Raw genomic sequence first — 10,050 nt, 5'->3', positions numbered from 1 at the left:
CCTCTGTGAACACACCAACTTTGCAAGAAGCTCCAGGAGGGCAAGCCCTTCCTTTTTGGACAGACTGGTGACTGTTATAGCTGGTTGCTGCAGTGCTGGCAGCTGGTCTAGTGCATCATATTTATCCCTTTGCACTCTTTCTCACTGCTCCATGCCACTGCAGCAGTTGCACTGCCTCCCTAGAGCAGGCATCCTGCAGCACAGTGTGTCCATCTGGCTGGGGACTGGCACGACAGCAGGATCCTGACCTTCCAGTGTGCTGCTCTTCCCCGGTACCAAAGCTGCTACTCCACTCCAACAGTCCTCACGATCTACATTAGGACTGGTGTTAGTCCCGCCTAAACTTCTTCAGGTGCATAAGGGCCATCTTTGCTATCAGGGCACACAGGGAGCACTTTGGGGGCCTTTGCCCCACTGCTGTGGAACAGGAAGCATCTGGCAGCACCTTTGAGCTTTTCGGGCCGTGAGCTTAGGAGAGGGAGGAAAAAAAAAAGAAAAGAGAATTTAAGAAAAGGGAAATTAATTTTATTCTTGCTCCTTGAGTACTAAGGGGAGTATGTGGTACTCAGCCAAACTGGGCACCCCACTGAGAGTGGCTTGCATCTCCTCATGGGAACTCAGTCCAGTGGAATAAGACTACACTCATAAATAAATGTAGCCCACCCAGGTGACAGCTCTGCTTGCAAGGCACCTTCAGGTGGGGGGAAAGGTGCAATTCCAAGCCTCCACTCATCTGGGCTTGCTGCAGAGCAGAGTTGCAGCAGACTGAGACACAGGGGCTTGGCATTTTCACAAATGTCCACGGAAAGCAGGCCTGGTGTCTGCTCCATCTCTTCACATCCTGGCGCTTACTGGAGGGCTACTCACAGCTAGCACACTCCCCAGCCAGGACACACTTGTAAAGACTGTGGGTAGGTTTGACAGCTGGGAACATCTCTGACCTCTGTGTTTGCCTGTGTCAAGGAAGGAGGGCGGGCAGGAGAGCGGTGCATGCAAATCCCGTGCCCTTGTGGCTTGGCCACCCCAGGGTGTGGGTGGGGTAAGCACAACGTTCAAGGCACTGCAGTGAGAACCTGGGCAAGGAGGAATGAGGTAGCGTCTGAGGCCACAGAGCAAATATTTGCCTGCAATGCACTCTGGCAGATAACTGAAAGGCAGCCAGCAAAGGGTGGAGAAGGCTGGTGGAGACAAGGCGCTGCTTGTTTGCTCAGCCACACAGAGGACATGAGTGCAAAGCCAGGGCCATTCAGGCCTCAGAAGTAGCTGTAAAAAGTGAAGAACAGGAGCGGGCCAGTCACAGCCAGTCTACATGTGCCTGAATGCCCTCTGAGCGCAGGTATGAGCATCATATCAGAGGTGGCTCACCTGCCTGTGGTCTGCTGGCTTGTACCTCTGAGAAGTAGCTTTGCAGGCAGGGAGAGGGAGGTTGAAGACCTTCCTGTGCTGTTTCTCTTCCTCCATGCCTGCAGAAGGAGCTGCCCATCACTGAGCTCCGTCTGGGGAGGCTGAGACTGGGGAGGAACACAGGTGACAGCAGCTCCTGACCCCATCTTGAGTCTACGAACTTTACTGTTTGCACAGTCAAACAAGCTGCATTTACCTCCTGCTGGTCTGTGCCATCAGGTGTTTCATGATTCATTCGGCTGGGAACCTTTCTGTTATCTGGTGAGGTGCAAGAGCAGATCATACATCACTAACCTGCTTGCCCTTCTCTTCCCATCAAAAAAGTCACTGGGCTAGGCATAACTTTGTTATGTTCAAAAAATCAGATATAAAAAGGCAGAAAATAGTATTTTGTAGTGCTTTATTCTGAGCAATAGCAAAACTCAGGCTCTGTATGGACGGGACAGATGTTTGGGTTTGTGCTGAAGGGGTGACATTCTTTTTTTTTTTTTTTTGTACTTGGTTCTGTTGTTCACAAAATCTGTGTGTATCTTGCTTCCTCAGACCGATTTGATAGCATGGGGAAGGTTTCATCCTGGTGGTAACAGCTGTCTTGGCCCCAGAAGTGGGTGTTTCGGTGTGACTGTGTCTCCTCCAGCACGAGGAACTACTGGAGCAAGAAGCTCTGGCTCCAGGCCAGGCAGAGAGCACAAGGGCATCCACTTGTGCCCCACTGCCTCTCTCCCAGAAGACTTCAGATGGTTTCTCTTCAGTTTTCTCACAGCCATACTTTTGCTGTGAAAAGCCATATTGAGTTAGACGCCACCTTCGTGTTCAGGGGTGAAAAACTTTTTGTGTACTGGTGTAGCCTTGGAGGGAAGCCTCCCGGCCCCTTTGGAGGTGCAGAGGTGCTGGATGATACACTCCAACACCTGAAAAGAAAGAGGAATGCCCAGTTGTGTCCCTGAGGGATGGTTTGCTGGCTCCCTCCCTGCGCTGGATAATGCTTCCTCCCCGCAGTAACTACTGGGAGTAGGGGGAGATTGTGGTGTGGGGAGCCTCACACAAGGTCCAGCCACCACGACCTGCCCTGCTCCCTGCATTTTTGCCTCTCTCTCCACCTCTGGACTGCACATGGGCTGAGGCAGCTCAGATTGTACCCCCAGAGGAAAAGTCTGCCCTTCGAAGGCAGACCCCACACCCACTCAGGACAAACCCGGGAAGGAGGGGCTGGCGGTACTGTGGGGAGGCAGCTTGCTTTTTCAACTGATCAGTCCTTTCTACAGGGTTGCCCTTTCTTGTCCCAAATCTGTTACAAGCTGGAAACACGATACCAGGTTCTGCGAAACTGCTCATCCAAAGTTGGTGAGACTGTGGGGCTATTTGACACAGCTCCCTGGATGATGGCAGCAGGCTCTTCAGAAAAGAGTGAGGTGGGATAAAAGAACTTCATCTATTGCTGATGAGCATTTGGGAACTTTTGGAGGGAAAGGTTGTCCTAGGGCTTCCACATTTATCAGTTCTCACGGAATTAGTGCCACAGGCCTGTCCAGAGGCTTTTGGAAACTGCACAAACTCTTAACATCACCAGCTCCATCAGCAGAGGGTAACTATGCACCTTGTGAAGCAGCTTGTCCTTTTGCTGAGTTTAAGAACTGTTCTCTGCTAACTCCATGGGGTGTTACCCACACCTGGTGGCATGAGAAGCAGTGAATAGTGATTTCCCTGTCACATATAGCATCTAAGTCCTGGTTTTTTAGACCTCTACCATACCTCCTCTGTTTTGCAGGTTAAGAGTCTTAGTACTTCTGCTGTGTCCTGGCAGAGAACTATCCTGCACTTCCAGCTTCTTGGACTCTATCCTGTCCTGCCACTGCCTCCATCTTAAGATGGGGAGGCATCTAGGTGGAGGGCTCACAACACAGAAAAGTGAGAATTTTATGGTGAGATGCACCAACAAATTAGTTTATTACCTTTATTACCCTTCTCATAATTCTCAACCTTTTATTTCCTTTTCTAACCACTACTGAGCACACCAAACCACCCACAGCAGCTCTGGGATCTCTTCCTTGGTGACAACAGCTGACATGGAGTCCGTCAGTCTGCACCCATGGCAGGGGTTGCTGTTGCCCCATGGCTGCTACTTCATGCTCATGAAAGCTGAGTTCCATCTGCTAATTCATTGCTAAATTACTTTGACATTGTAGGCGCCTTCTGCTGTTGTTAAGTAGAGAGACACTGCTTGTTAGACTCCTGGCCACCAGGTAAACCTTAAACCTTAAACCTTAAAAAAGATGACTAAGGGATCAGGACCCCTGAGTTTGCAAAGAGTCTGAAACAAGAGCATAAAGGTATAACTTACCCTGTCCTCAATGCAGCCACTATTGCTACTTCTCAGAAACACAGAGATGACGGATTGATATTTAGAGATTTACCCCACCCTTTCTTATCTGAGTTGTTTTTCTTTCGGGTCAGCCTTTGGATCTGGTTATGCCTTTGGAAAGGCTAAGGCTGCTCCAAATGTTGGATTGCACTTCAGCACCCAGTGTTGTTGCTGGGGAGCGTTGACTTTCCCCACAGCAGATGGAGCACTCATGTGACACTCCGTACACTATGTATCATCTATTTACATCTTTTTTTACATTAGCAACAGATGGCTTGGCATAATTATATTTTTTTAAATTAGGGGAAAATATGTATCTAAAACTTCACATATTTTCTGGAGCCTATGGTTTTTACTTTTGCAGCACCAATGCTGAGGTCTTTCAGGGAAGGACCTCCCTTACCTTTCCATTGCCTTCTGTGAAGAGGTGTCACTCTAAACATGCAGGTAGATACAATAGCAGTATGGAAGCGGAAACTCTCCCAATCATGCAAGGGGGAGAGAAAAAGGCAGCTCTGAAGGAAGCAGGACAAAAGGGAGAAGAAACAAACTTATGGACAGTATTAGGAGGGAAGGGAAGAAGAAAAGGATTAGTGCTGACAAACCCTACCTTCAAAAGCTGATTGAACTCAAGTCCTACAAAAGCATGACTTTGCTTCAGAGATATAAAACTTAGCAAAACATGAACTCAACAGTTGGTTTCCTCTTGTTCCTCTTTTGGCATATAAGGCTGTAAGCACGGGGGCCCTGCTATCAAATTTTTCTCAGGAAATACACAACTTGCTGTGGAGAACAGTTAGTGTAAACCAGGACTCCTCCATACTCATGTGACTCCCAAAGCTGGGGCTGTAAGCAAGCTGCGAGGTTGGTTTGACTTAGCAGCGCTGATGCTGTCGCAGGAGGAGGCCCTTATTAAGGCCATGAGAAGAGATACAGGACAAACCAAGAGCAGCCAAGGCACTGAAATCTCTTTATCAGACTACATTTGCTTGGAAAGCAAAAGGTGTTTGAATGAGGAGGGACGACAGACATCCCCAAAATCGCCGAACGCAGGCATCACCCTTGTGTACAGTGTCAAGCCTTGTGCACTGGCAATGTGCAAGGCTGCTGCCATCTGTTGGGAAGTGGCTGGGGCTTGGTGGGAGAGGGCTGCCAGAGAAGGGTGTGAGAAAGCTATTGGGACACTGGGTTTAATCTGCATTCCTTACTGCAAAGGGCCGTATCAGAGGGAAAGGAGCCCTCTGTGGGGTAGTACATCTGCCCACAACCTCATCAGTGCCACGGCGCTGTCCGTAGGCAAGTTGTCTGATCTTCCTTGTATCAATGGGACAAATTAGAGTACAGCTTCGAGTGGAAAATATTTTTGATTGCAACAGTCCCTGTGAAACCTCCCTTGGAGCACAGCCCACCTGCAATACCACAATGTGTGGGCAAAGGCCGTGGGACCCCTCGGTGGCCAACGGGCCAGTGGGCTCTGTGTTTGTAAACAGGTCTTTTTCTAGCTCAGGCACGTACCTCTAATGTCTGGGATGTCATTCTTCTGCTAAATTATTCTGACCCGTGGACCTTTGCTTCAGTAAATCAGATGATGTGCCTAGCGGTTATTGCTTGGTGTTTCTTAGCAAGCAAACATGGTATGGTGGGTGGATGCAAAGCTAGTTTACATTTTTACGCTAGTTTTACTCCTCTGTAAATCCTACTCAGTAATGACTAATCCCCAAGTTGATTCCCCTTTCCCATTCGGATTATTTTATTTTTGCTAGATTTTGGTACTTAATAAAGTTTAACCCTTTAGGGTCTATCTGTTGTGTGATTTTTCACATGCTAAAAGAAGTGGCTGGCTCCAAGGCAATACCCCAATGAAGATTAAAGGACACAGCCCCCTCCAAGAAAGCATAAATGCTTAAGGAAAATGCACAGAAAGAGCAGATTGCAAAAGAAACTACGGCAAAGACCTACAAGGAGTCAGACAAGACACCAAGACTAGGTGTAATACTCTGAGAAGCCCACCTGTCTTGTGTCTATTCCTGAATCTTCCCACAATAGCAAGGACAGTTTGGGCCATGCAGTCCCTGCTTCCCTGCCATTGTCTTTAGCAAGAACAACACTACCCAGGAGTCACTCTCCTGCCTGAAGCAAGGAGAACAGAAACAATGCTATGCTCCTTTGAAAAGGCTTGTGCAACCAATTAATTCCTGCTGGGCTTTGGTCACTCTGTCTGCAGCAGCTCAAAGAAGTAACAGACCCTGAGAAGCCAGGTAGTCCTCAAAAAAGGTCTCATTCCGTACTGGGGGCTGCTTTTTAGGCATTTCCTGGCAGGCTGGTGGTCCCTGACCCTCTTTCTTCTCCAAAGGGTAAAGATCTCCCTACTTCCTTCTCCCATTCCTGGCAACGAAACACCAGCAATCTCCTGGATTATGAGGAGATGTTTCAGCTCTCTCCTATGCCCCTTTGCCCCAGATCTACCACAGCATCTGCAGTGCCCTTGTGAGTCACTGAGGCACTCAGTGAGGACAGCAGACTGCTGCAGAGCAGGAGGTAAGACAGGACAAGTTCTGCTGGGGCTGAGGTAGTGTGGCTAATTCTGCTGCTAATCTAACATCTCAAATTACCACCAATTGCCTGTTTCTTATGAGCCAGGTGAATCAACAGTGAAAATCTGAATCCAGGAAAGGGTTTTCCTAGCAGCCTCGAATGGGAAGTTCACAGGATTTCCAGAGGAATGGCTTTGCTGGCACCATGTTGCCAGTCCTTGTGGTTTTAATCATGTGTTTTGTATGGTTGGTTTCTTTCCTAGCTTTCTTGCAGTTGCAGTATGATTACTGACTGAGTTTTCTCTTCTTCTTTTCACCTTGAGACAATCCTTGCTTGTGGGAGTTGCGTACGAAACCGTGAGAATAAGAACCCCAGGGGCTCAAAATACCCATATGTAAATAAAGGTTAGCACCACAGAGATTACTTTCAAAGCAGTGCCTTGTTTTTCATCAAGAAAAGACTTGCACCTGACATCAGTGACAGAGAAAACCAGTCTCTCTAGATGTGACTGAAACTGCGTGCAACAGCTCCTCAGTACACGGGCTCTTCTCCAGCCTCCCAGGCGCAAACACGGCCGTGCCTCACTAGGAGGTCTGTGTGATGCTGTGCTTCTTCTGGTCTTCATTCTCCACAGTCACCAAACCAGGAGGCACTACTAAGGGAAATTACACATATAAGCCAAAAGGCTGCTGGACTGCAAGCTCTTCTTAGGAAAAGGCAGCAGACCCCCCAGCTCCTTGTCTGGAGGAGAGGCAGAACCACAGAGCTGTGCTGAACTGTCTTCTTCAGGTTGCTACATGAGGAGTTTAGCACTTTGACCACAGACATTTCTACCTTCCTTCCCGATGTCTGTGAGATGCAAGAGAGTTAAGGAGTTGGCTATAAGGGATATTCAGGGGTAAGGTGTGAACTGTTGTGGAATATGAGCAAGTGATTAATCAGAATTTGCTTTGCAATTCTCACAGCTTTCCTTACACAGAACAGTAAGAAAGGAGGACTGGAATGAACAAAACTGCAAAAACCTGCAAGGAAAAGAGAAATGAAACTACAGCAGCTTCAGGTCAGGTTGGTTGGATGCTGGAGACCCTAGATGGGATGAAAACATAAACTGACATAAACTGGCAAGCTGATGAGGCATATTTTGGGCCAACCTGCAATAAGTTGAATACCACAACTCTCCTTAGAGCCCAGGCACTATGGCAGTCTCATCAGAAAACACCAACCCCTGGCATCTAGATGGTGAAGAAGGCAAGAAGGACAAAAGTGTGACCTTATGCTCTGGGGAGTAAGGACACATCCCATGGGATGATGGGAAGCCTCTCCCTGGAAAAGGTGATTTACTTGGCAGCACTTGACTGCCCTATATAAAGTGTGGCATGGATTATTTTCAGGTTCTGCTGCAACCCCATCTTGGTAAGCGAAGAAATAAGTTTCCAGAATGAGGGCAAAAAGAGGGAGGAGGGATAAAATAATTCTTGACTGTGAAGCACAACATATGCTAGCGTGAAGCTGAACAGCTTTCCATGAAACATATTCTAGCCAAGCTATTACTAACACCTGATACACCCATGGTTCCCCATCGGTTACCTGCCAGCAATGAGCAATGGACTCAATATTATCAATTATGTTCCTTTCCCCTCTCCTTCCCTCCCACCAATTAAGCATCTGTTAATCATGAAAAAACATTCTTCTTCTTGGAAAATATCGGACAAACAATGAGTTTTACTAATAACATGGAATATTATTGTAAATAATCATTAAGGTGTCCCGAAATAAGGTGGAGCCATATTGCCATAGCATCGATTCTAAACACTGCTATTTAGCAAAAGTTCTGGGGAAAGGAAAGCTGGTCAGGTCTTCCAGATGATGCTTACAGGTAATGTGTATCAGAAACACCAGAAGCAATACAGACTTGGTCAGATCAGGCTTCTTTGGTCTCACACCTATTAAGGCTGAGAACAGCTGCCATGAAAGCAGACACCTTTTAATTGTTCTGCTCCTTCCCCAGGACTGGCTGTGCAGAAAACTGTCACTGCCTGCCTTCAGAAGCCTCCCAGGAGATGTTTCACCAGACAAAATCTTCTCCTCATTCACTTTGGCAAATTTCTTCTAATCTAAGTCTCATTTGCTACTGTTCAAGCTCAGCCATATTCATTCCTCCAATCATACCTAATGCAGGAAATAGCACCCTCTTTTAACATATTTAAAGACTCTTGTCTTCCTCAGTCTATCCTGGAGTCAAAATACCAGTTTCTCCAACCTTTACTTCCGGATCTATTTTCTAGTGTTGTCATAATTCTTGTGCCTTCGACCTAGCATTAGCATAAACAAAGAGAGACAAGATACTCAGATGACCTCATAGAGGACCATGCAGCACCAATAAGAGTAGATCATACAATTAGAAATTTACTCTAAGAGGACACTTTTTGCTCCCCGCCACCCCCGCCACACCCTTTGATTTCACTCACTCAACCCAGCAGCCCTAACACTTGCCCTGAAGGCCGCAGTAGAAATGTCCATGGCAGGATCTGGGATTACTTAGGCACAAACAAAATGTACCTTGGATAGACTTCTATGTGGATGCTGAAGTGACAAATATCTTACATAAGGCAATGTGATACAGAGCAGGGGCAAACCAAGAGGTTGAATCCAAGCTGTAGAATGGGAAACTTAACTCTAACCTCCTGTGTTTTTTTGCTCATTTTGCAGTATTAATTATTTATTATTTGGATTGGCTTCTCACACCCTGAATGAACAAAATGACTGATTTACAGAAAGCACTCCTACTTACCACAGTCTCTGATGATGTGCTGTCCACATGGGAGCAGGATCTGCAGACCTGTCTCTGCCCTGAACATCTGCAGGTTCCTGAGTTGAGGGAATCATATACTGAATGAAATTCAGCAGCTTCTTCCCCTGATCAAAAACACACTGCCCACAAAAGGGAAGAAGGCAACCATCTCAAAGAAACACGGATATTAAGACTTACTGCTCTGTCTCCTTGCAACAAATGCCTGTGTGGCTTCCAGTGTTGGCGACTAACGGGCAGTTTCCTGTTTGGCTGGCAGCTGGGAGCAGAAAATCTACCTACAACGTTAACTGTGCAACAGACTTCCTAAAAAAGCCATCTACTTTGGCAGCCTTGGCTGAGGAACTCTTGAGTGTTTAGCTGAGCTTCCCATGGCAAGCACAGGGGCATCAAGCATAAGGACAAGTGTGTACCTGATTTAACAGCATGTTACCAAATATGCAATTACATGTTTCACCATAAACACTGGAACTGTGTGCCAAAGCAGGCTACAAAGTTCACAAAAGACTTCACCCAACTTGTCACAGGACTTCCCGGCTAATACTTTTTAGACATTTCTTAGCAAAATGGAACATGTTTTCCTGATGCCCAGGGCCTTGTCGTGACGTGAATCAAGGAAGGCCCAGAACCGCAGCACACACCAGCCACATTTGGTTCTTCCCAGCCTTCATCCTTCCTGTAAACCTACAGAGACTATTCGCTGTTTCCTTACATTCTCATCCACTTGGCTTTATACCTTTTTTTTTTGCTTGAGGATTGTTCTGTGAAGGTGCTAACTGCTCATTTGTACCGGTTTATCACCCCGAAAGCTTAGTGCCCACGGATCTGAAGGTACTGCTCAGGGAAGGACATCCCATTTGCAATATACTTTTGGGACTAAGATCTTGGAAATTTCATAATCTTTATAATGGCAATCATAAAGATGAAAACCACTCAGTTA

The 10,050-nt window shown here is 46.9% G+C and overlaps 1 long non-coding RNA gene across 1 annotated transcript; it reads right to left on the bottom strand.

Annotated features, from left to right (window-relative positions):
• Positions 1 to 6,721: 6,721 nt before the first annotated feature.
• On the bottom strand, positions 6,722 to 8,605 carry LOC120322873. Its single transcript, XR_005562808.1, has 2 exons — positions 8,471 to 8,605; positions 6,722 to 6,956 (listed from the first exon to the last, which is right to left on the bottom strand). It is a non-coding gene; the product is annotated as an uncharacterized LOC120322873 (long non-coding RNA).
• Positions 8,606 to 10,050: the final 1,445 nt, after the last annotated feature.

The sequence above is a fragment of the Pipra filicauda genome, unplaced genomic scaffold, assembly GCF_003945595.2.
Source record: "Pipra filicauda isolate LSUMZ 115617 unplaced genomic scaffold, ASM394559v2 scaffold163_size1657671_pilon, whole genome shotgun sequence".
In the NCBI taxonomy this organism is placed as follows: domain Eukaryota; kingdom Metazoa; phylum Chordata; class Aves; order Passeriformes; family Pipridae; genus Pipra; species Pipra filicauda.
Note: the sequence above shows the minus strand (reverse complement) of the source record. Positions and strands in the feature narration are given on the sequence as shown.